Source organism: Sus scrofa, chromosome 3, assembly GCF_054392235.1.
Source record: "Sus scrofa isolate SSC_HxYL_T2T_F1_AM1 chromosome 3, Sscrofa_HxYL_maternal_Yorkshire_Landrace_v2.0, whole genome shotgun sequence".
Classification (NCBI taxonomy): domain Eukaryota; kingdom Metazoa; phylum Chordata; class Mammalia; order Artiodactyla; family Suidae; genus Sus; species Sus scrofa.
Genome location: NC_139385.1, coordinates 62559318 through 62583882, shown reverse-complemented (window position 1 = coordinate 62583882; position 24565 = coordinate 62559318). Strand labels below are relative to the sequence as shown.

General features: G+C 38.0%; 2 long non-coding RNA genes across 3 annotated transcripts in view; one reads left to right on the top strand and one right to left on the bottom strand.

Moving 5' to 3' along the window:
* LOC146404669 (uncharacterized) overlaps positions 1–23330 on the bottom strand; it is a 106315-nt gene extending 82985 nt beyond the window's left edge. For both annotated transcript variants that reach the window (XR_014839645.1, XR_014839646.1), the window contains exons 1-2: positions 23303–23330; positions 23140–23209 (exon numbers count right to left, since the gene is read on the bottom strand). This is a non-coding gene — a long non-coding RNA (uncharacterized LOC146404669). The remainder of the gene's footprint in view (positions 1–23139; positions 23210–23302) is intronic.
* LOC110259973 (uncharacterized) overlaps positions 17483–24565 on the top strand; it is a 179617-nt gene continuing 172534 nt past the window's right edge. Inside the window, exon 1 of the long non-coding RNA XR_002342516.2 lies at positions 17483–17572. This is a non-coding gene — a long non-coding RNA (uncharacterized LOC110259973). The remainder of the gene's footprint in view (positions 17573–24565) is intronic.

Below are 24565 nucleotides of genomic sequence, written 5' to 3'. Positions count from 1 at the left end.
TGAGATGCATTTGGCTGTGAAGGGATATTTATCTGGTAGAGGCCTCACTCCATCCTTCTAGAGCTGTCCGAGGAACATGGAATCATGGCCTGCCTTCTAGTATCACTCATACCTGACCACTTCAATGGAATTCTCCAGCTTGTGCTGGAACTGGCATGAAAGCAGAACAATTAGCAAACATATTGAAATGGCCAAGGAGAGTTATTCTAAAACTGGGGGGGGAACATGAGATAATGACTGAGCAGCTGGGTGAAGGATGTTCAGCTTCTCTGTTGGAAGAAGTGTTAAAGAAAGAGGGTGGGAATTAAGCACTCCCTTGAGAGACTCTCAACAGAGGCAAGAGCAGACAAGCTTGGTGAACTCTGCCCCAGACTTGTACCTCGATCTCGCATTTTTATGGGCCTGCACACTGAGGCAGTGTCATTGCCAGCCCTGTCACCAGCTGTCTCCTGAGGCTCTCTGGGGGAGAATTGCCCATCACCCCAACTGGCTACACACCATGGAGGAAACTGCCCTTCGCTTGCGTGAGAAGTGCTGAGATAAGACTTTGCTTCTGGGCAGGTGCTGGGTGAATGCAATTTCCTGGCAGTGTCTCCCCCATAATTGGATATTTGCAAATGCTTCTGCTGGTGATGTGTCCATGTTGCAGAGGCTGGCACTCATGAGGAGGAAGGCTCAATCTCGGCAGCACTCAAAACACTCTGCCATCCAGAGGGCTCACCACTGAGTCACCAGCTATAACATGGTCCTTTTTAAATGTCCCCTGTTGAGTAGAAGCTGTTAGAGAGAGATTAGAAAGCCTGTAACTATAATGGAATATGAGAGGTCACAAGGATGCGAGGCAACTAAGACCTCAAAGCAAGAAGAAAGGGAAGACAAGAGAACCATTTTGGAAAGTTTCCTTAGGAGCAGGTTCTTAGTTTAAATGTTCTTATTGAACAAGATCATCCTAAGCCCAGTGCCTGATGTAGTCTATACAGGTACGAGTGTCTTGTGGAGATGGAAAACAGGTATGGAGCCTGCAGAGATGCTGACTGCACAGACCCACTGAAACCCCCTGACCAAAAGCTTCGGTGGAAGGAGATATCTAGGTGTGGCTCCTCTGCCAGTCCAGGGGATGAGGTGAGCTCTAGGTACCATTTTCTCTGGCAGGCTCACCTCCAACACGGGATGGAAAGGATCAGAGATACCACTTAATGCCTATAGAGCCTCCCGGGCTTCAGGACCTGGTTGCCTGATTTGCAAGTTCCCCTCATTGAAACTAATCGCTCAGAGTGAGGAATGTCGCAACAGGAGTGGAATGACATACGTATGGAATGTGTGATGCTTGTAATCCACAACATTTTTTCCCATTTTACTTTTCCATTTTACTTTTCTTCATACACACACACACACACACACACACACACACACACACACACACATATTTGGCCAAGCCAGCAAAATGTGGAAATTCCTGGGCTAGAGATCGAACCCACACCAGAGCAGCAACCCAAGCAGCTGCAATGACAATGCCAGATCTTTAACCTGCTGTGCCACAGCGGGAACTCCTTTAATATACTTTCCTAAACTGCAAATGAGAAGATCAAACTTCCCTATCAGCTCAGAGGGAAATGAAACCTGTATAGTTTAGTTTACTCCACACCCATGGAGCTTGGCTGTTGCATCTCTGGATGTCTAGCATGAGGGTCCCAGGATTTAGCCTATGAGAGCCCAGGCCTGAAGATTTGGTTTCGTGCTATTTGACATTTAAATATCCATTTCTTGAGATGACACATAGACACCATAGTGCTTTGTTTTCCTCACTGTGAGTGTATGTCAAGAACCTCAGAATTCTTCCTATGGTAAAGAGGAGTGGCAGGGAGCTTAGCATTTGGTGTTAAGCTTTGAGAAAGCATAGGTTTGGGTTTTCCCATTATTGCTGTGATTTTTGGGGACCTTTATCAAGCTGAATCAGATGCTCAAATCATATTTTATTAAAGTGATTATATTCAACAAGGACAGTTCCCAGCAAAACCCCTCATTATTGGCCCATAATGAGGGGGCTTTGCAGTCCAGTGGCCCCACCTATGAATTAGCCAAGCCAGAGGTACATTGTACCCCCACTGCAGAGGGCCACTGGCTATAGAGTGCTCGCCAGTGGTGTGAGCTTGGACTCCTTGTTTCGTTTCTTTTCTTTTCTTTTCTTTTTTTGCCTTTTCTAGGGCTGCTCCCGCAGCATATGGAGGTTCCCGGGCTAGGGGTCTAATTGGAGCTGCAGCCACCGGCCTATGCCAGAAGTACAGCAACACAGGATCCAAGCCACATCTGCAACCTACACCACAGCACACAGCAACGCCGGCTCCTTAACCCACTGAGCAAGGCCAGGGATCGAACCCACCACCCCATGGTTCCTAGTTGGATTCGTTAACCACTGTGCCACAACAGGAACTCCCCTTATTTCTTTTCTTTCACAGAAGCCAAAAGGCACTGTGAATCAAAGGGAATGGATGTTAAGTTTTCCATCTGGTGCTAGGTTTGTCAAACCGGTCAGAAGCCCACCTTCCATTATAACTCGAAGGGCAGAGTCTGAGGATCAAATGCATATTAACAGATTGTTTATAACACCTCAAATGATATGCTTTATCTGATTTAAAAGGCAAAAGTTCTGTATCACACCTGATACATCCATTCATGTAGGGCTTAAAGATTGCCTGTGTGTGTCATAGTTCTGTCACCAGCTGCCAGAGTTTGAAGCTCAGTGCTGGGAACTTGGATAAGTTTGTGCCAGATGCTTGTCACTCATGGCTGTTGGTGCCTTCAGCTCTGCTAAGAACCTCAGTGCCTCGCCAGTCCCACTGCCCCTTGGTCATGTGAAAAGGTGTCAAGAAAAGTCCAAATTTGGAAGAGAATTGTGATGTTGGAAGACTTTATTTCTCTAAAATATTAATTCTGATCCAAGAGGTGCCCTGTGGAGACCAGCCTGAAGAACTCCATGGGGGGCTGGGAAACACACAAAAAATTTTAAATTGCTGGAAGCCAAGTTTGTCTTTATCTCTCTTGGATCATCCTGTTGACACAGGGACAGTATCTTCCAGATGTGAGTTTCTGTACGAGCAACTCATTGGTGCAGCCAAACATCTTTATTAAACATACACACACACACACACACACACACACACACACACACTCTCTCTCTCTCTCTCTCCTCATTTAATCCACACAACCACCCATGATTTTATCTTAGTATCAGGAAACTGAAGCACAAAAATATCAATAACCTTCCTAGGAAAGCTGGGCAGGACTTCTGGCCCCAGATTCAGGTCTTCATTTATCATTACAAATTGCTGGTGGAGAGTTTGGTACACAGTCACAAGTTACATTAAACAAGTACTTAGGAAAGTTTTGGTACTACCTGATAAAGTGGGACGTCCAGATCCTGTGACCCAACAATTCCATTCCTAGGGATTTATCCCAGCCAATCCCTTCCTTACATGGACCAGGTGGCATGTATGCCAATGCTCAAAGCCGCCCTGTTCATAACTGCATACCAGTGGAAACCACTGATATGCTTATCAACAATTAGACAATTAAAGTAGGATTTTTCTCTCACAGAGTCATTCTAGACCACAGTCAAAAATAAACGAACTATATCTACGTGCATAAGAATGGTTGATTCTTAGACATTAGGTGGAGGGTAAAAAGGTCAGAGGGATTCTGTATAGGTCAAAAAAGCAGTCAAGGAAGTTCCTGTGTGGCTCAGTGGTAATGAGCTCAGCCAGTATCCATGAGGACTTGGGTTTGAATCCTGGCCTCACTCAGTGGTTTCAGGGTCTGGTTTTGCCATGAGCTGTGGTGTAAGTCACAGATGTGGCTCAGATCTGATGTTGCTGAGGCTGTGGTGGAGGCTGCAGCTGTAGCTCCAATTCGACCCCTAGCCTGGGAACTTCCATATGCCACACTTGCGGCCCTAAAAAGCAAAAAACAACAGCAGTCAAAAATAACATGTTTTTAGTCATATGTGCTACTAAAACTATAAAAAAAAGAAGAAAAAACGCAAAATCACCAGTAAGCGATTGCCTTGTGATAGAGAAGAAAGAAGGAGAATTATAGAGTTAAGAAGAATCACACTTTTAACTTTGAGTTGAATGATGCGGTTTTTAGTCCTCTTTTTATACTTTCTCAAACACATAAAACTTGTGGGGAGCTTTTAAAGAATAAGAAAATTAAGAAAAGATAATGGCGTGAGTGAGGCCATTGCAAAGATGGAACAAGTGAAGGGAAGCTCTTCAGGCTGAGAGTGTCGTTAAGACAGAACTCGGTGAATTGGTATTTCAGTGATTGATGATGGATTAGTACCTGCTACAGGTTTTCCCTGCTGTTCCAGTTTCCAATCATATGTCCAGTTCAGAAAAACTCCAGAATATTCAGTCTTGACTTCAATATCTGATGGAAGTGAAATGTTCTAATCCATGCTCAGAGAAAAAGAAGTGACAATGCAAACAAACTAGAACAAATCAAAATTTAAATCAGCCATGGCTAGGAAGATGAGTATGACAGCTATGAGAAAATGTTTTGACTACAAGGTTGGTTATAAAGTTAGTAAGAACTGGTATTCTCAGGGAAAACTTCAATTTGTACTGTTGAAGTTCATTGTAGAGAGAATACAGAAGTCTCATACAAAAAGTTAATGTATCTTTTAGTTTTAACTAAAGAAGATATGAAATGAACAATGGTCCAAATATACCAGGTTGGCTTTGAGGGTTGACTTCAAGATATATTCTAGCCATGATAAGGGGAAAAGAAAATAAATATATGTTTGTTACTTAATCTCAATGTTAGTACCTGGTGATGCTGAGGTAACCTCAAAAATGCCTACCTCTCCATTTTTTTTTTTTGTTTGTTTGTTTTGTTGTTTAAGACTGCCCCCTCGGCATATGGAGGTTCCCAGGCTAGGCATCACATTGGAGCTACAGCTGCAGCCTACACCACAACCACAGCAATGCAGGATCTGAGCCACATCTGTGACCTGCACCACAGCTCACGGCAATGCCAGATCCTTCATCCACTGAGCGAGGCTGGGGATTGAACCCACATCCTCACAGATTCTAGTTGGGTTCATTAACAACTGAGCCATGAAGGGAACTCTCTTACCTCTACATTTTAATTTGATTTTCAGTAATTATACGTTAAGATATCTGTGCCATCATTATTATATGGTGTGTATGGCAAAAGAGTAGCTCAATAAATATTTGTTAAATAAGTGTATTAAGTGAAAGAGATCTATGAGTATGGATGGTTCTATTGGGAAACCTGGAAGTGTGTTTGTGTGCACTTTTTGTGTATTTTGTATGATTTACATCCTCTTTAGGGACTGAAAGTCACAAACTTATTTCCCTAAACCTTCTAAGTGCAGTGTTCTCTTATTTATGTCTGTTTCTACTGTGTTTTCAAGGCCATAGTTCTGCCAACAAAACTGGGAAATGCTGACAAGGACAGAGAAGGGAGGAGCTATAAACAGGAAAACACTTCTCTGGCAGGTCAATGTCATCTTTTGAGTTAAGATTAAAGTCGTGGAGTTCCCATCGTGGCGCAGGGGTTAAGGAATCTGACTAGGAACCATGAGGTTGCGGGTTCGGTCCCTGCCCTTGCTCACTGGGTTAACGATCCGGCGTTGCCTTGAGCTGTGATGTAGGTCGCAGACGTGGCTCGGATCCCACGTTGCTGAGGCTCTGGCGTAGGCCGGTGGCTACAGCTCCGATTCGACCCCTAGCCTGGGAACCTCCATATGCCGCGGGATCGGCCCGAGAAATAGCAAAAAGACAAAAAAAAAAAAAAAAAAAAAAAAGATTAAAGTCGTGTACTTTGCTTATTTATTTTAAAGTTATGGATATTAGAAGCTCTCATCACATTGATATATATATATATATCAGTGCGATATATATATAAAATGTGATATATATATAAAAGACGATAGTAGCAACTGTAACCGTCATTGTATCAACATGAGAAAAGACGAATGGTTTTTAAATTACTTAAATTTTATTTAAAATATTTACTTGAAATGAAAACAATATTAATTTAAAATAAACATAATTATTGAAAAATTGCTATTTAATTATACCTCATTGTAAATATACTTAAAAAATGATTTTAAATAAACCTTTCTGAAGTCATCATTATCAATATAAGAATGGATTTTGTGTCAAAGCACAGGATTTTATTATGAATGAATGAGGAAATGGGGAAAAGAAACTTGCATTTATTGAGCACAAGATGTATGTTAGTTGTTCTCAAATGGATTATTTCATAAATTATCCCAACAGATCTCTGTAGGATATATCAGCCTTAGGTCAACAACATGAGATCAGAAAGGCTGAATAACTTGTCTGCAGCCACACAGATACTGATAGAACCAACATTCAAATGTCCTTGTTTCAGTACAGACCCTCACTCCTGGTGGTGTGACAAATGCCTGGCCTCTGAAACTTAAATTCTGATGAAAGTAACATGTTGACATCCTTTCTATCCAAAAAGGCATTCATGTTAATCTTTTTCTTGATTTTGCTTGCAATTGGGAAGAAGAGGGAGAGGGAGAAAGAAAGCGTTGAGAGAGACAAAAATTTCAATACTTCAAGAATAACATCAGGAGTTCCTATTGTGGCTCAATGGAAACAAATCTGATTAACATCCATGAGGATGCATGTTCGATCCCTGGCCTCTCTCAGTGGGTTAAGGATCTGGTGTTGTCGTGAGCTGTGGTGTAGGTCACAGACATGGCTCAGATTTGGCATTACTGTGGCTGTGGTGTAGGCCAGTGGCTACAGCTCTGATTCAACCCCTAGCCTGGGAACCTCCATATGTCATGGGCGCAGCCCTAAAAAGATTAAAAAAAAAAAAAAAAGAATCACATCATAGGCAACTGAGAAAATATAATCCTGATTTCATACAATATTACTTGATAGGTATAATTCACAGTTAAATATAAAACGAATACATAAACATTTTCAAATTATGATTCTGCCACCTTACTCTTTGTCCTATATGCATCCAAGTCAGACCTCTATCCAGTCTCTTGGGATAGAACATGATGGGTGATAATATGAGAAAATATTGTGTGAGTGTATATATATACATATATATATATACACACACATGCACACACACATATATATGTGTAGAGAGAGAGAGAGAGAGAGAAAGTCACTTTTTTGGTATTGCAGAAACTAACTGGGACAACGTTGTAAATCAATTATACTTTAATTTTTTTTATTTTAAAAAAAGAAATTAAAGGCCAAGTAAAAATAATAATGATAAATGAAATTAAGGCAGAAATACAATGAACAACCTCAGCTACACCCAATCAAGATGTTGTTGGAGAAAACAAAATGAACAAAGATATGAAGGTAGAAAAGTTGTATTTCTATTTCAAGACCAGTGTTTGTTCCACTTTGCTTGGAGCTTTCAGGCAGAGGCCACAGGTAGACCAGGAGTGCTGAGTAGAGCGAAGAAGTCATAGAAGAGCCACCATGAGGAGACAGCTCACTAGAGCCAAGAAAAGGAACCTTGGTTTATGATCTGGCATGGAGCTCTTAAAAATACAGTGACAGTTATGTGATTTACTCTGATAGCTTTCAGGGCTATGAGTCCATGAGGAAACCAGTGTCAAGGAGTAGACTGTTATATGTTGATCCAGGACTGGGCATTTGAAGTAGAGTAAGAGTATACAGTTCTGACAATGGTGGTTGAACTTGCAAATCATGGCGTAGACTGATTAGAGAAGGCATGAAGGCAGCAACAGTGTGTATGTTTGATGGGGCAGCGGCCTGGCTAATGTGTGCCATTCTAGCTTTGGGCTCAACTAAGACATGTTTGCCACTTAGTAAATGGGTGTCAAATAAAAAATAAGAGAATCAAAAGATTAAGGGACTATAAAACAGCATATAGTTCTTGATGGCAAGTTGCCAATATAGTATTCATATTCAAATTCTAAACTGTAAAAATATTTTATGGTCAAATTACCATTATGGACAAAAGAACCAGGCTCAACTCTGATCCCTAATTTTTTATATTTGGGATTTTCAGTGTTCTTGGTTACTGGCTAGAAAAATCCATCAGTACAGTGACTGTGATAATACTATAATTATAAAATTCATTTGATTAACATTTTGAAATATGAGCTTCCATTGCATATTGTATCCTCAAATAGCAAATTATCTAGTCTTTTACTCCTTACTTGGTTGATTCTTTTCCCCCAATGTTTTATGATTGAGTATTAAAATGTTTGTGATGTTAAACTTAAATTGGTGTATTTTTATTATAAGTTTGAGAGTAGTAGCTTTCCTTAGCAATATCAAGATAGTTAATAATTGTACTATGTGTTATTCCTCATCTAGGCTTCTCAAAATTATCATATTTGTCACTGAATGATTTTCTACTAACCCTGTGTTACTCTTTTAAGTCTTTCACTTAACCAAGCTAATGATCACAACATCTCTACCCCAGAGGTTATTTTCTCTGAATTACAGATGAGGGTACTGAGGCTCAGTTGGACCTAAGGTCTCATGGCATATGTGTAAAATATATCAAATCCCATCTAAGTTGTTGCTCCTTGTAGAGTTTCTTTGATTTATTCTAAAATACTTGGGGTAATGTGCAATCATTTGAAAAGTTTATGACTATCTTGCTCTCATGCATGTTAATAGCTTTGAATCAATATATTTTAAATAGCATTAAACATGCCTTCAAAATTTGTTGATTGAAAGTAAAGGTTTTACAACTCCTTGTGATAGATTGAGATGTAAGACTCTATTCTTCTCAACTTTTAACGTGGGAAAAGGTTGATGGCCACTCTTCTTAAAGGCTGGAACCTCAGAAGAATCCTTAATGAATTACATTTGGGCTCATTACATTTGGCCTCCTTCCTGGCTTTCTCAAAAGATGAGTGGTGAATACTGGCCTCTTGTCCATTTGACAATGGGCTAAGAACAGATCAGATCAATAATCTAATAGCCTCTAGAAGAGAGTTGCTAGATAGAGGAAATACATATAGAACACGGCACAAATTCAGATTTTAAAGAGTGGAGATATATCCTGTTTGATATTTGGGACATGCTTATACCAAAAAAAGTGTTCATCTGAAAGTCTAATGAAAATGAATACCCTGTACTGTATTTGACAACCCGATCCTAGGAGCACTGCTCACCAGGATCAGAGAAAGCAAGGAAACAAAACTATAAATAAGCAAATGTCTTCTGAAAACCCCTCTGGGAAAAGAATATTTTGAAATAAACATGAAATAGACATCTTCTAACTTCGTAGGTGAAATACTTCTGATTCTGCTTGGGCAGGAGGCTGGAGGAGGATCCTGTTTCACAGGTGCAAAGGAAACCAATTCTTGATGAGTGGTTGTTGACCAAAGGCTGTACAAAAGAGTTTGGGAGATGCCAAGTGGAAACATAATTAATTCTTAAATGAAGAAAGGGTTAGGGAAAAACAACTGGCAAGGTTTTCGTCTGATTTATGAAGAAACTCCATGAACCTGGAACATCTTTTCTTTGAGCCTTTTGTCATTGGGTTTGCTATTGGCATATCCTGCTCCTTTCAAAAATTGTTAACTTGGGTTAACATCTCTTTTGTTTGAATTGTCTACAGTTTTCTACCACTAGAGGTTGTTCCTAGGAACCTGGTAAGTAGATATTTTAAAATTAAGCATGGGATTTACTCAATAGTCGGATATTACTGATAAACATAAAATTGAATTAGCCCATTATAGTGATTTAACTTCACATTGTGGTCCTTACAGTGAGCTTTTCACCAAGGTTCAAAGTCGATCATTTTTCCTTTCATCATCCCCAGTCCAAACTGCCAAGTGTAAATACAGCATACCCTCTGAGGATACAGATAGGAATAGGGACTATTACATAGTGCTTTTCTGTCTTTACGAAAACCATAACTAACTTTAGCATATGCTAAAAAAAGACAACCCATTCAGTTGAATTAGGGGAAAATGAGTGTTTACAGCCATTGCTGAATATCTGCTCCCTAAAATATCAGTGAATTAAAATGATAGCAAATGCAACAAATATCTGTTTCAAAAAGAAGATAAGCATCGTTTGAATTTTACCTGGCCGTTGCTCAATAATTCAGACATTTCAATTTTTTTAATCTTGATGTTGAAATAAACAATTTATTGAGGTCAGTAAAGTGGGTGGTATGCAATGGATATTTTACGCTGTTCATTGGATATTCTGCTGGAAACTGGTAATGGTAATTAAGGGGGAAGCCACTTCAAACCTTTTTGATGAAGCTCCTGATAGCATAACGTGGGTATATATTAGTATAAGTAAATATAATTCAATTGAAAAAAGTCCCATTTAAAAATTGAGTAGGATTTGAAACTGCATAGACAGGTTACCTAATTTTGCTACCTCACACATGCTTTGTTTACGATCTACCCTTTCTGCTTCTTACTCTGCCCCTCACAAACCTGTCAGGCAGATACGGCCAGTCTGCAGCTCTTTTGCCTGGCACTTAAGTCCCCAGCATGTTGCCTGAGATGATAGGAGCTCTGTTAAGTGTTTGTTGAATGAGTGAATACATGAATTATTAATTAAATCAATTATATGCTGACTGTGCTCCTTTGCCAATGCTGGCAGTGTCTCCCAGACTAACTTGGGACCATTTAAAAAGCAACTAGATAGGCAAAAGTCACTCCTGCCCATAGAATCTTCAGGTTGTTGGTGAAACAGTCTTCTGTAATGCCCCAACCTGAACTCTGAGTCTTTCCAGAGTAATTTATTAGTAATGATTTTTCTGTAGCTGCTCCCCTCTTACTCTATGATGTTGGTACGGGCCAAAACCCCAGGAAAATTTCTTGATGAATGGCTATCATTACATTCAGCCTCCTTCTTGGCTTTCTGAAAAGATGAGTAGCGAATGCTGGCCTCTTGACCATTTTGGTAATGCACTAAAAACCGATCTGTCTAGGAGGTCAATAGTCTAATAGCCTCTAGAATAGGATTGTCAGATTTATCAAATGAATACAGAATGCTTAATCAAATTTAAATTTCAGATAAAATAGATCAATAAATAGAGAGATACAAGTTCTGCCATAAATACATCATTTGAGGTCACAATTATTTTCCTGAATGCTAGCTTAAAATGATTTTTTGCCACATAATAATAATAATAATAATAATAATGATAATAATAATAGTAAAAAAATATATTTAGCCACCCCAGTAATGTTTAAATAGAAATATCAGATTTCACTCTTTATTTTATACTATAAGTTGTATTAAATACATTTGTTTGTTTCTTTCACCTTGAAATACTTTTTCCCTTGTCTTCTGAGATCCCATACTTTCCTAGTTTTTCTCCTGCATCCTAAGCTCTTTTTCCATGCTCTTCTTTGCTGAATATTTTTTATCTTTCCAAAATCTAAATGTTGGAATTTGGGGGAACTCAGTGGAAATCTCTGGGTGTCTAATTACATTACTTCCTAGGTCAAAGGTTATAGTTCTATGAACTATAATGTTCATAGTTTTCAGTTGCTATAATGTCTCAATAGTGTTTTCTGAAAGAGCCCAGGTCAAAAGGAATATGTAACAGTTTTGTTTTTTAAGTAGTTAGTTTCAAACAAACACTTATATGTTTATATTCTATGGTGGGCTGAATAATAGGCTCCAGATATATTCAGCTCTAAGGACCCAGAATTTGCAAATGTTTCCTTTATAGTCAAAGAGCATTTTGATCCTATATATAATTAATTTAAGGATCTTAAGATAGGTAGTTTATACCGGATTACGTGGGTGGATTGCTGTAATCATCCAGTCCTTACAAGAAGGAGAAAAGAAGTCAAAGGAGACAAATGTAGCATGATGATAGAAACAGAGAGATTTGAAGATGCTACAATGCTGGATGGAAGATGGAGGAAAGAACTATGGACCAGGAGACCCACTTTACCTTTATGGACACACATCACATTTAGACTGAGAGTGAAGATATGGGAAAAGGCTTTTCAAGTAAAGTAACCAAAAGAAAGCAAGGAAAGCTATATTTACAGCAGACAAAATAGATTTTAGCTACAAATGATCCAAAAAGGCAAAAAAGATGACTATGAAATGATAAAGTGATCAATTCAGCAAGGTATTTAAAATATAAATATCTGTGCTCCCAACATTGGACACCCAAATCAGAGAGCAAATACTAACAGAATTAAGGGAGAAATAAATAGCAACACAATAAAAGAGGGGAATTTAATACCTCACTCTCAACAATGACTAGAAGACCCAGGTAGAGAATTAATCAGGAAACAGGAGATTCAAACAACATAATATAACAAGTGGACCTAACAAACCTATATAGAATGTTCCATCCAAAAGCACCAGAATATAGATACTTATAGAATATAGCAAAAGCAATTCTAAGAGGAAAATTTATAGTGACAAATGCATATATTAAGAAAAAAAGAAAGAATTCAAATAAACAACCTAACTTTAAAACTCGAGGTAGTAGAAAGAAAAAGGGCAAGGGGGGGTGGAGGGGTGAACTAAGCCCAAATTATTACTCCACTATAAAGAAAGAAGGAAATCTTGCCATTTAGGACAACATGGATGAAACTTGTGGGCATTATGTTCAATGAAATAAATCAGACAGAGAATAGCAAATACTATATTATCTCACTTAAATATGGAATCTAGAAAAATCAAGCTCATAGAAACAGAACAGATTGGTGGTTGTCAAAGGCAAGAATGAGGGATGAGTGAAGGTGTTCAAAAGGCACAAATTTCCCATTATAAATAATAAGTTCTGATGATGTAATGAACATCATGGTGACTATAATTAACAATAATGCATTATATATTTGAAACTCACTAAGAAATTAGGTCTTAAAAGTTCTCATCACAAAACAAAAAAATATTGTAACTCCGCTAGGTGATAGACTTGTTAACCAAAATATAATCATTTTGCATTATATACATATATAAAATCATGATTTTGTATACCTTAAACTAATGCAATGCTGTATGCCAATTATCTCTCAATAAAGCTGGAAAAGAGAATTTATAAAATGAATAAATAAAATAAACGGCTTCTCCATCCCCCCTCACCCCCCACCAAGTCTATTTCCTGGAAGAAGTTGGAAGGTTAGAGAGTAAACTCAGCCCAAGGAAGAAAGATATGGTCCATACAGCCTGGCCTCATGGCCAAGGGATCTGAGGCATAATATTTAATTTGATAATTGCATTTGTATGCTTAGGCTGCCATAACAAAACACCTTAGAATGATGGCTTAAACAAAACGCATTATTTCTTACAATTCTGAGTGCTGAGAAGAAAGTGCTGGTGGATTCAGCTTCTGGCTGTTCCTGGCTTGCAGATGGCATCTTTCTCACTGGGTCCTCATATGCTAGAGAGAAGGCTCTAATTGCTCTTCCTCCTCTTGTAAGGTTACTAATCCCATCATGAGATGCCCATCATGAGATGCCCTTCCTCATGACTTATCTAAATTTAATCACCTCCAAACACTTAGGGACTTAGGGATTCAACGTATGAATTTGAGTGAGGGTTCACAAATATTAATCCATAAAAGAGTCTTTGAGACCTGTTTCCTTTTCTTTATGACATCATTGTGGACTTGCTAATGATTCAGTGGTTTGTGTGTGTGTGTTTATATATGTGTGTTTAAACTACGGGGCAACTATGGAGTTATTATGGGGAAAACTATGGAAGCTCTGAGTAAAATCATTTTTAAAAATCTACTTACTGTGATCTCTGAACATCATCCATGTTCTCTAGTATTTTTCTGATAAACAATTTTGTGAAAGAAGATATGACAAAATTTGTTAATACCAATTGATCTTCAACTCTTGCATGAGAAAGAATATGGAAAACTCCTATACAGTATTCTAAGGCAATGATGTTATACTTTCTTCAAAGATTTCTTGGAATTTCCTTTTGATTTACAAATTTTGTAGTTCCTTCTTTAGCAAAATTAAGTGTATCATCAGGGAAATACTTTAGAAAGCATTAAAAGTTTTTTTTAACAACTTTATTTTATTTTTTGTCTTTTTAAGGCCAGACCCAGGGCATATGGAAATTCCCAGGCTAGGGGTCAGATTGGAGCTGTTGCTGCTGGCCTACACCACGGCCACATCAACACAGGATCCAAGCCATGTCTTCAACCTACACCACAGCTCACAGCAACGCCCGATCCTTAACCCACTGAGTGAGGCCAGGGATCAAACCTGCATCCTCATGGATACTAGTTAGATTCCTTTCCTCTGAGCCACAATGGGAACTCCTTAAACAACTTTCATTGTAGGCCCTGGAATCAGATCCATATTTGAATCCTGGCCTCTCCTAGTTTTGAGTTATGTAACTATGATTCAGTTATTTAATTTATGCACTTCAATTTACTCATCTGTCTAAATGGGAATAATAACAATATTTGTGTCATAGGATGATAACAAAGAACAAATAAGTTGACAGAAGCAAAATATCTTACAATGAGGACTCAGTTGATTTCAGTATGGACAATCCTGGGTTTATATTGCTTTTTCAGCTTATTAAAAAGAATCCTTCTCACTCGTCCAAATGAAATGTTTAGAGGATAAATTAGATGGCCATAACCTAGCCATAGCCATCATGTCCTTTTCTTCTTCCTCTTTGTCATCATCATATCTAGAAAGCTCCAGATCAAATTGCAAAAAAAAAAAGCAAAATAAAACCAGGTGAGCAAGCAAGTATATTTTCAGTTGTTCCATGTGCCTAATACATGATCTGAACAGGATCTGAAATTCTATCAAGAATACCTCACTACAAGGAATTAAAACAATGCAATATAACGGGATTCAGGTATTAAGAATTCTTGAGAGAAAGAGAACTCCATGGGCTGGTGAAGAATGGAAATATTTCCTGTAGTTACAGCTGCCAGAATAGGCAGAGAAAAGCTGAGGAAAATCGGAACACTAGGCACCATCCTTCACTCCGCTTGAGCAAGAATTTTGCAAAATTATCCATTACTTGATTAATTAATTTACTTGACAAGAAAAGATACTACTGTACATTTCTAATTTTATTTTTATCAGCATTCTTTTACTCTCAATGAAAATATTTGCTTGTCTCATACAGAGGACATAAAATCGAAAATGGGAACGTACACAAACACTATCGAGTAAAAAGTAAAATGAGATTCGTGAGAAAGTGCATTTGGTTTTCTGAAAGGAGAGTGGTTTGACTCTTGAAAATTGCATCTACTTCAAATTTCTGCATTTGTAAAGTCATGATGTTTACCCACATTCAATTAGCAATTATTGTTTACATTCTCACATTACACCCCTAATGCTCTTTCCTTATTACGAACCTAAAACTCCTCTATGAGATCCTGCAGCATCTGAACTCTGCGATAAAAAAGGATAACATAATAAAAGCAAAATCCTCTTTATTGGAATAATATCCTGGTGTGTAACGCCTATCTTGCTGGAAGATTTAGCAAGTTTGACTCAGTGGGTTGTGTTGTGGCCCCACAGTATCCTCGTACTCAACAACTGGGTTTAGCGCCCCTCCACAGGCTGTATTCGTTAACCCTCAGTCACTGTATTGATTTGGGAATTGCTAGTGATGAGATGTAAGGGAATGGTCTAGAGGCCATCGATTATGTTCATATCTTTGTATGTTCTTTCCTTGCTCATCAGCAATGGGCCTGAGATAGGCCATTATAAATATGTTTTCTTTCGCAAACCCTGAAAACCACAGATGGCCTCAGACATCAAACTTGCCTTTTCAGAATTTATCAATAGGCCCCTTTGTTTTAGCAACAGGAGAATACTCTCCTCGTGAAGAGATGGAGGGAGCCACGTTGCAAGGGCAACCCATTTTGTTCCCACATGATCTGGAGGCCAGGCTTCTCCAGGAGGCAATCTCATAAAACAGGAGTTGGGTCCAGTGAGGTATTTGACTGCCTGAGTAGATGGATGTATTGAGAAGGAAGGTTGGTATTAGGATAGCCTGCCTTTGGGTTTTAATTTCATATTTGATTCACTGTGTGGCTGAATGCGACTACCTTTTCATTGTCCATGATTTCTACAACTTCTGGGGTATTTGTACCTCCTCGTTTGATCCACCAACCACCAAATTATGAGAAAAAGGAAGAGACAGGATACATTCTAAAAAATATGTTCTCTTATAGAAAATAGTTTAGATTTTTTTTTTTTTTTGCAGAATATATATTTTGAATGTAAGTCTGACATTTGGGCCTCATTCACCCTACCCGTCTGTAGATTCTAAATCCTATATATGGTTGAGGTAATTCTGCCAAAAGGCTTTTCTCCCTCCGTCTGCTAACCTAATCAAACATTTGCTCTGCTAAAACAAAGATGGAGCCAGGAAAGTTTTTTTCTTATATTTCAATTGCCACTTGAAACCAAAGGCACAGTATCCCCTGGATCATTTGAATACCTCATTTATAGTTGGCATTTACCCTAATGTGTAGGTCTTGAATGCTTTGAAGAGTATACCAACTACTTATATAGGGTAGGGGTTTCAGTGTCAGAAATGGAGGCTGCGAATATGCTCAAGACTGTTTCATGGTGTACACAAAATATGGTTTATCATGGCTAGGTTGGCATCATTTGGATGTGGCATGGATGCCAAATGTTCCTGAAGGTCCCCATCAAGAATACAATTGTTTCTAAGTTTCAGAGCTGAACGCTTCATTAAATGCTGGAAGTATGAGACATAATGGCATGCTCAATTGCTAACTTAATATTTAGATACCGAAATTCTGAGGCAAACACCTGATGCTCCCCTTAGGTCTCTACAATTAGCCACATTTGCTAATCTTTTCCAATACGTCTCAGTAGACAGGGAAGAATGCAAAGTTTTAATTTGCTAATCACTCAGTTGGATGGGGGCTTGGGGTGGGGGGAGATGCTAATCGTCTGCAGACATCTGTAATGACCCTTGGACAAAACCGAGGAAAACTAAATCAAAGCTTTGACAAGGGCAGGAGAGCGGAAACAGAAGCCCTAATTGTGGCCATGTGAAGGGCACTTTCCCCTTTTGTATCTTTTGTCGCAGGCTCGCACAATACTGTATAAAGTAACTTTCATGGACAGGACCAAAAATGACTTTTTCCATCTTCAGGGATAAATGGTCAGACTTGATCTGTGAAACGCGGGAAGAGAGACCGACATTATGGTGCAAATATAGCAGACAAAAGAGTTTGGGCGAGCTTTTGCCAGTTAAATTTGGCTAACCTGCAGAAAGCTATTGTCAAGCCAGCCATGCTTCACTGAGCTCCCTTCCACTTTTGTGGTCATGTTTCCTCTTTATGGTTAAGTGAACCTCAAAACAATGACAAAGAAATATGCACTGAGTCACATATTCTAAGAAATAGACTGTACTCTCCTCAAATCGAAATAACAGCACTTTAATTCTTGGATTTTTCCACATTTTTCTTGGTTAAAGCTGCTATTTGCTTTCTTTGAATCTGTATCAGTTCATGCAGTTCTGCCAAGGGGGGAAGTTTCACAGGACACTGCTACTTTAGCACGTGAAATATTAAGATGAACAGAATACGTACAAAGGTAAGCTTGCTGCCTTGCAGTATTTTCAGTCTGTTTCTTTGCTGGAAAGGTTTGGAGTTTTCTCAGTGGAGACCAGTTTTGTTTACTATCTGTCCTGTGTCAAATGATTGATTCTTGTTGCTGTTTTTTAATGGCTGGAGTATAGGAGGGGGGAAAGAAAAAAAAAAAAAAAGAAAGAAAGAAACTGATGCCACTCCACTTATTAAACAAAGGAAAAAGCCATAGGTTTTCACTTAAATGTAGACACTGGTACAATTGTCAGAGGTCTCCTCAAAAAAAGCATAACTTACTGAATTTCCTAGCTTCCAAATTTAATTTTTTAATAGTTCCCAATGAATTTGTTTTTGAAGGTGAAACTGTTTTGTAATTTAATTATGGAAAAAATAGAAGCACAGTCTAAATATGCTAGGTCTAAAATCAGAAGAGCAGCCAATTATGTGAATATTCCCTGCTTCTTGCCTGTTCCATTTTTCTTGTTACTGTTGTGATTGAAATAACCCTCATCAATGGACGTTGTAAATCGTTTCACTTTAGAACGCCCCCTCAGAACAGCCCAACCTCATAGATGTTGATTTTTTTTTTTTTTTTTTGGTGGAAGTGGCTCAGTGGGCTTAGGAGGGATGGCTGACATTTAGGACATTTAGGTCATTGCCTTTCTGAGAGTGATAGCCTTAAAAGAAGTCTGGTGAAGTGTTGAATCTTTTTACTTTTTTCTCCCCCACAGCAAGTTCTCAGATTTCCATCTGCCCAGTTCTCTAGTATTGAGTGTTCTTGCTGGAGTAAAGGCCAGCAACTTTCTCTAAAACACTGTCTGAAAGCTCCCAGTCAATACTGCAGGGCACTCCCTACATGGTCTTGACAGCCTCTCACACTGTCCCCCCCAGCGTCAGTTTTCTCAGCTGGCGTCTATCAACACACATCCTGATTCAGTCGTCTTTTAGCATCTCCAGGAAATGCAAAACCTCATCGATTTCTCCTGCTCTCTTTGTGTTTCCTACTTTCTCACAAGGGAGTAAATGAACTCTGAGATGAAGAAATGCTCATGTTCACAACTCCACTTTGATAGGAATTCCACACACCTATTCTTTTAGATGAACAGCAGCAACAAAAAATAGGAACAGAGTTGATTATACATATTTCAAAGGCTGCTTAGAGTGTTTCTGGATTAGGAAAAGAAAGATTTGTTTGTGTTTTCTGGCTTTTTTTTTTTTTAAATCCTAAAGGTAAATAAAAGCTGTGAGCTTCTGATTTTTGTAGCTAGTTGCTTTGCTTTCCTGAGAGTATATGCCCTGTGAAAATTGATAGAGATCTGGGAAAGAGTTATGCGCAATGCGATTACAGCATCCTTAAGATGAGTGGCCCTCATGTGACCAACTTGATCCACTTTTGGGTGAGGGAAGAATCCAAGCGCCACATCAGCGGTTACCATGTGGATAAGGCTCATAAAAAGGGTAATGCATTGTCTTCCAATGATACTTGCAAGTCTGTCCTAGGAAGGATGGAGGTTCATGCTGAAATAGAAAGGGCTGATGACTTGCTGATTTCATGTTTTGAACTCAGAATTTTGCCACAGAAAGGCACATCAACTCTTTTTTTCAAAAAAAAAAATGCAGGATATAAAAGTAAATAACACTCACAGCATAAGTGTTTGGGATGAACTGATGGCATCTTCACAACATGTGTAATCAATATGTATTGTTAATTAACTGAATAAGGATTGGAGAGCTTTCAGGTCCTTGAAAGGCAACACAGAGGGAAAGTTCCCACAAATGATTCATGATTTTTCAAAGTGGGATCAGAAATCAAGAACTATCTCGCCTTCTTCAGTAGCATTGCTAATGATAGTTTTTATTTGAAATCTGAAGTTCGCTTCTTCCTGAAAAGAAAAGTGCATTTAAACTAATATTTTGTTAAGTAAAAAAACTTGGATAAACTGCTATCTGTAGCTCATTACTTTCATCGCTCCCTGTGAGTGATATCAAATAGTGATATAAGGTGACATTTCGAAAGAGTACTGTGAAAAGAATTTTAGGCAAGATTTGGTACCTCTCTAAAGTATGTGATTTTCTCAAACTTCAATGTCTTTAAAATTTAATTAATAGATTCTTTAAACTGTAGGAACATACTTTCTATTTCCTTTTCCTTGCCTTTTTATACAATGCTCCATTGTAATTTTGTAAGTGTTGGGAGTTTCTAGGTTGGGGTTAATTGAATCCAGAGTGGAAAGAGTTGAGGAAGGAACTAGGCTAAACGGAAATGTCAATTTTCCATTTCAGTTGGATATATCATGAGTTTATAATGAGAAAAAAAGTATTAAAAATTAGTGGAAATAAAAATAGCATGAAGACGGTGGTGCTGTATTGGGTATAATTCAGAGTCATCTATTGCTCTTAAGTACTTTTGTGTGGTTCATGCCTGGTCCCAGCTCCCTGCATACCCTCTCGTTTTATGATATTTGACCCGTTTTGATCACCATCCTTTTTCTGACTACACTTTTAGCTTTCACTGTTTTAATAGGTAACTGACCTAAGATAATATTTAATTTCTAAAATATCCTTTCGACTAAAAAAAAAAAAAACCTACTATAAAATTGTTTTTTTTTTTAAAAAAAAAAACCATCTTAATTAAGCTGGAGTGTAAAGGAAGGGAATGAATATTATTTAGTTGACTAGCATGTTATAAGGACACACGCTAATATGTGGGTATACAGAATATTGTATACAAAATATTTTCTGCAACTGTTATACAATATGCATTCCTGTGTGTGACGGGATGACTTTGCTAATATTGTTATCTCTGAAAGTTTCACATACAGATTTCCTCAGGTTTTAATAATGATGAAGTACAAAGTAAGTGGTCCACACCGAATCACTATTTAATTTATCTTGTAGGAAATAAATGAATGCTTTTATATCCCATTATTATCCTTGGGCTTGAATTTAAACTAGAATTGATGGGAGTGTTTTTGTTTGTCTGCTTGTTTTTAATTTCGTAACTTGTAATCTCCCATGGATTTCACTTATTAGCCCTACTTTTATAAATGATATGGGTATATCTTTGTTGATGTAAAATTATGCTTATGTTTTTATACATGACACAAGATAAAATGTTGATATTGATATAATTTTAATTAAAATATGAATAAATATTGTTACCGATATCTGATATAAAGAAGAGGGATTAATGCTTTAACTCCAAAATTGTATATATTGTATGAAATTTTGTTATTTGTAATCATATTAACACACTCTAATTAAACATATCCTTAAATTGCATTAGTTAATAGTGGCATAAAGACTAAAATGTTTCTGAGCTTTGATTTTCTATAATTTAAATCGTAGTTGATATTATAACATTAAAAATCACACAGCTTATATTTTTGCTTTTGAATATTCACTTGAGTAAAATATAATCAATGATAAATAATAAGGGGTACCTAGCCTTTCCCACCATATATGTTAAGTACATACAACTATGCATCCATGCCTTTCAATAAGTTAAAGGTAATACAGAAAAATCTTCTCTCTGGGATTGGGAATTATATGGTTAAAATTAACTAAAAAGTAATTTTTGTTTCATGGGTCCTGGCTTTCTGGACTTGTAACTTTCATATGTATTTTGTCTTTCAAAGGAGACTTACCCTATGTAGTATGTAAATGGTCTAATTCATCTTCCTTTAACCTATTGTTCATTTATTTTATTCAATTTATTTTTATAATTATTTTATAATTAAAAGTATTCTTCCTTTATGTGAGAATGTCTTATAACTTGAGTAAAGCAAACACTAACTCAAAGAACAACATTAACTTTGGACCGAAACTAATCATAGAACATTATAATCTTGAAGCATGATTCCTAAGGAGGTTATTACAGAATGAATAAGTTGATTATGATGGAAATTTCCCTCCTGGTGTCATTCTGGTCCTCACTTGCATAGACCGCAATAGAACTTCACCAGCACTTATGTTCTTCAATATTTGCTGGTGTAACAATTCACAATCGCCGTCTCAACAGTGATCGCAACACTTCAATGAAATTGTTCTACATAATTTCATGATATAGGAAAGAGATTAAAATAATTGAATTGCTTTAATATATCCCATTAGTGTTTGAGATATCTTGATTCACATTTGCTTTTTAAGCCACATAAAAGGTACTTTCTGTCCCAGCAAAGCAGCATTTCATACAGCTGGGGGTGGGGTGGCATGAGTCAAGTTGCCAGGAATGAGTAAGAGAGAGAGAGAGAGAGAGGGAGTGAGAGGGAGGCAGGGAGGAAGGGAGAGAAAGAGAGGCCAGAGGTAGACTTGTAACTGAGAGAAAACAAAGTGAGAGTTGATTACTTTTTTATGAATTTGTGGGTCTCAATTAAGAGAAGTCTGACAGACAAAACTTTAATTTTCATGTAGCTATTGATCAAAGCCTAAAAAGCCAACTTTAAGGGGAAAAAGCCCACTTACTTTACTTTTTGATTTCCATGTTTGAGAAATAAAAAACCAAGTAAAAGATACATAATCTTCCCAAATAATTTTCTGAGATGAATGGATAATCTCAAGTGATAGTGTAGCTAGTGTCGCCTACATCTGAGCCATGTTTAGAGGTGGAAAGAGACCTGTCCTTCATTAGAAGAGCAAGCCTGGGGTGGGAGCCTTGTTTCCTTCTGTAAGTAGGTATATGGCCCTCGAGTGACTATTTGCTGGTACTCTGATTCGGATTCACAATCATCCTGCTGCATCAGTATTAGGATCAATAAATCACAGGACATCCAAAGGAGACTGAACATAAGAGGAAACTGAGAAACAAGAAAGTTGGCCGTCTTGCTTCAGGTAGGGGGAAATGAAGAAGTAGGATGGGGATCCCCTCTGTGAGTATGCCTTTGCTTAAGAATTTAGAATTGCTATGGTTATTCGCTGACAAGATCTTGTCCCTTCTACAACCCCAAAGAGTCCATTTGGAGAGAGCTTGTCAACCCTGCCCTGCTCCAAACTGCAAAAGCAAGGGACATGCTCTCAATGACAGTGGGTAGCATTAATAAGCCCCATGAAATCATTATGAGCAATGCACTGGACTCTCTTCTGAAGACATGTCTATTTCTAATTCTATTCATTACTCACATGGCAAAAAGCAAGTTATTTTAAAATCCAGCCTCTGTATGGTAGAAATTGATGAGGCACACACTTTTGTTCAAGTGAATGTATTTTTGATGTTAAAATTATGTATTTGAATAAGAAACATATATGGGGGGAAATGAACTCAGGTGAACTCCATTTAGATGAAGAAAAGCTTACCTGACCTTCGTTCTGAGAGATGAGTCAGTATTTTAGCCATGATAGGTAACTCTTCTCAATAAGCCTTCCTATGTTTGAAGGTCCACTGTCCTTCATTCCATTCCTTAGACAATCGTACATTTTCCATGATATGCCAAGATATTTAATGTTTTGTTACTGCCACAGCACATTTTGCTTTTAAATAAAATTAGATTTTAAAAAATTGGGTTCAAAGGGCTCAAGATAGGCATGCTACACAGCAAATGCAGTAATTCCTTCTAAGACTGTGGTATTGCCACTTACCTTGGCCGTCTTGAATCTCCTTCATAATGGCAGTTGCTCAGGACTTAGAGCCACCGAAAATAGAAAATACCTGTGGGACATATTCCAGTACTGTACATTAAATTTGAGGATTTTACATGTGATAAAGTATGTCAGTGTTGCTTACAGGGAATTCCAGTGATACCTCAGCTTTCTTGGACTTATTATAAATCCTTTGTTGGAATTATTGTGGCTGGTTCAATAATTCAGATTAGCCCTCATGTTTATTAATGCACTACATCTGTGCAAACAACATGTCAAGCAGAGAGTTTATTGTAATTGCCTGAGCAAACAGAACCTGAAAGAAGCAATTTCCAGTTACAATGTGCTATGACAAGTAATGAGGTAATTGGCATTCTGTCCTGATTACTTCCACCTTCTTTTTCATCAGGTCTATATTGTGTGTGATAGATAGTTTTATAAGAAATGAAGGTGTTTGATAATATGGTTCGCGGCTGCTTAAGGTTAGTGATTAAAGACAATCATCATTTTCTCTCAGAGATCTTATTAGCTTTAACATTATTTATTCATATGTGGAAGAATGTACCCAGGACCCATCCCCTCTGTGCACTGCATGCTGTTAAAATGTACAGGCAACTGCCACAAAGTGAATACAGAGCATGCTCTAGGTTTCCAAGCATGATGGGACACAGCGACTTTTTGCAAATGAAATCCACCCACTAACAGTGTGGGTTAGAATGATGGCTCCAAGCCTGCATCTGTATCCAGCAGTCACCTGCTTTAGAATAACTGGAGCAGCATGATGTTTCAGGGCAAGCTGGTAATTTGATACCGAATCCTCATTTCCAGGATTTTATAACTTTCTATAAACATTACCCTTTGCTTCCAGCCTTTGGTGAGGAAAAAGATGGAATGCCTCGCATTTCTAGACCCAACATGAGTAGTTTGAAAGTGTCAGGGTCTTAGATTTTAAAAAAGAAAATAAAAAACTTAGGAAATGAGCAGACATTATTTTTGGAAGAAAGGAAAAAAAAATGTCCTATTTTTGTTCCAAAGGAACTTTCCCCCCTCAATGTATAACTTCCATTCTTGGCATTCTCAATCCATGGAGGAAAAAACTATGTACAATCCACTCAGTTGAAGAAAACGACTTGGGAAAGACCCATGTTTCCCTCTTTTCTGTCATTTCAAAGCTGCCCTCAGACGTGCGCTTTCCTGGTTAACTTACCTCCCATCACCTTCCAAGTTTTAGACTAAATATCCTCTCTGTCCACTCCGACACTATGCTTTCAAATCTTTCCACCATCCCCCACACCACACATCATTTCCAAGTCACATGTTGGTCCTTCCAGTCACAGACATAAACTCCATCAGGACAAGGATTCTGTCTTTAACCTGGAGGCAGTGTAGCCTATTCACAGTGACCTCAACTTTGGAGTTCTGCTGT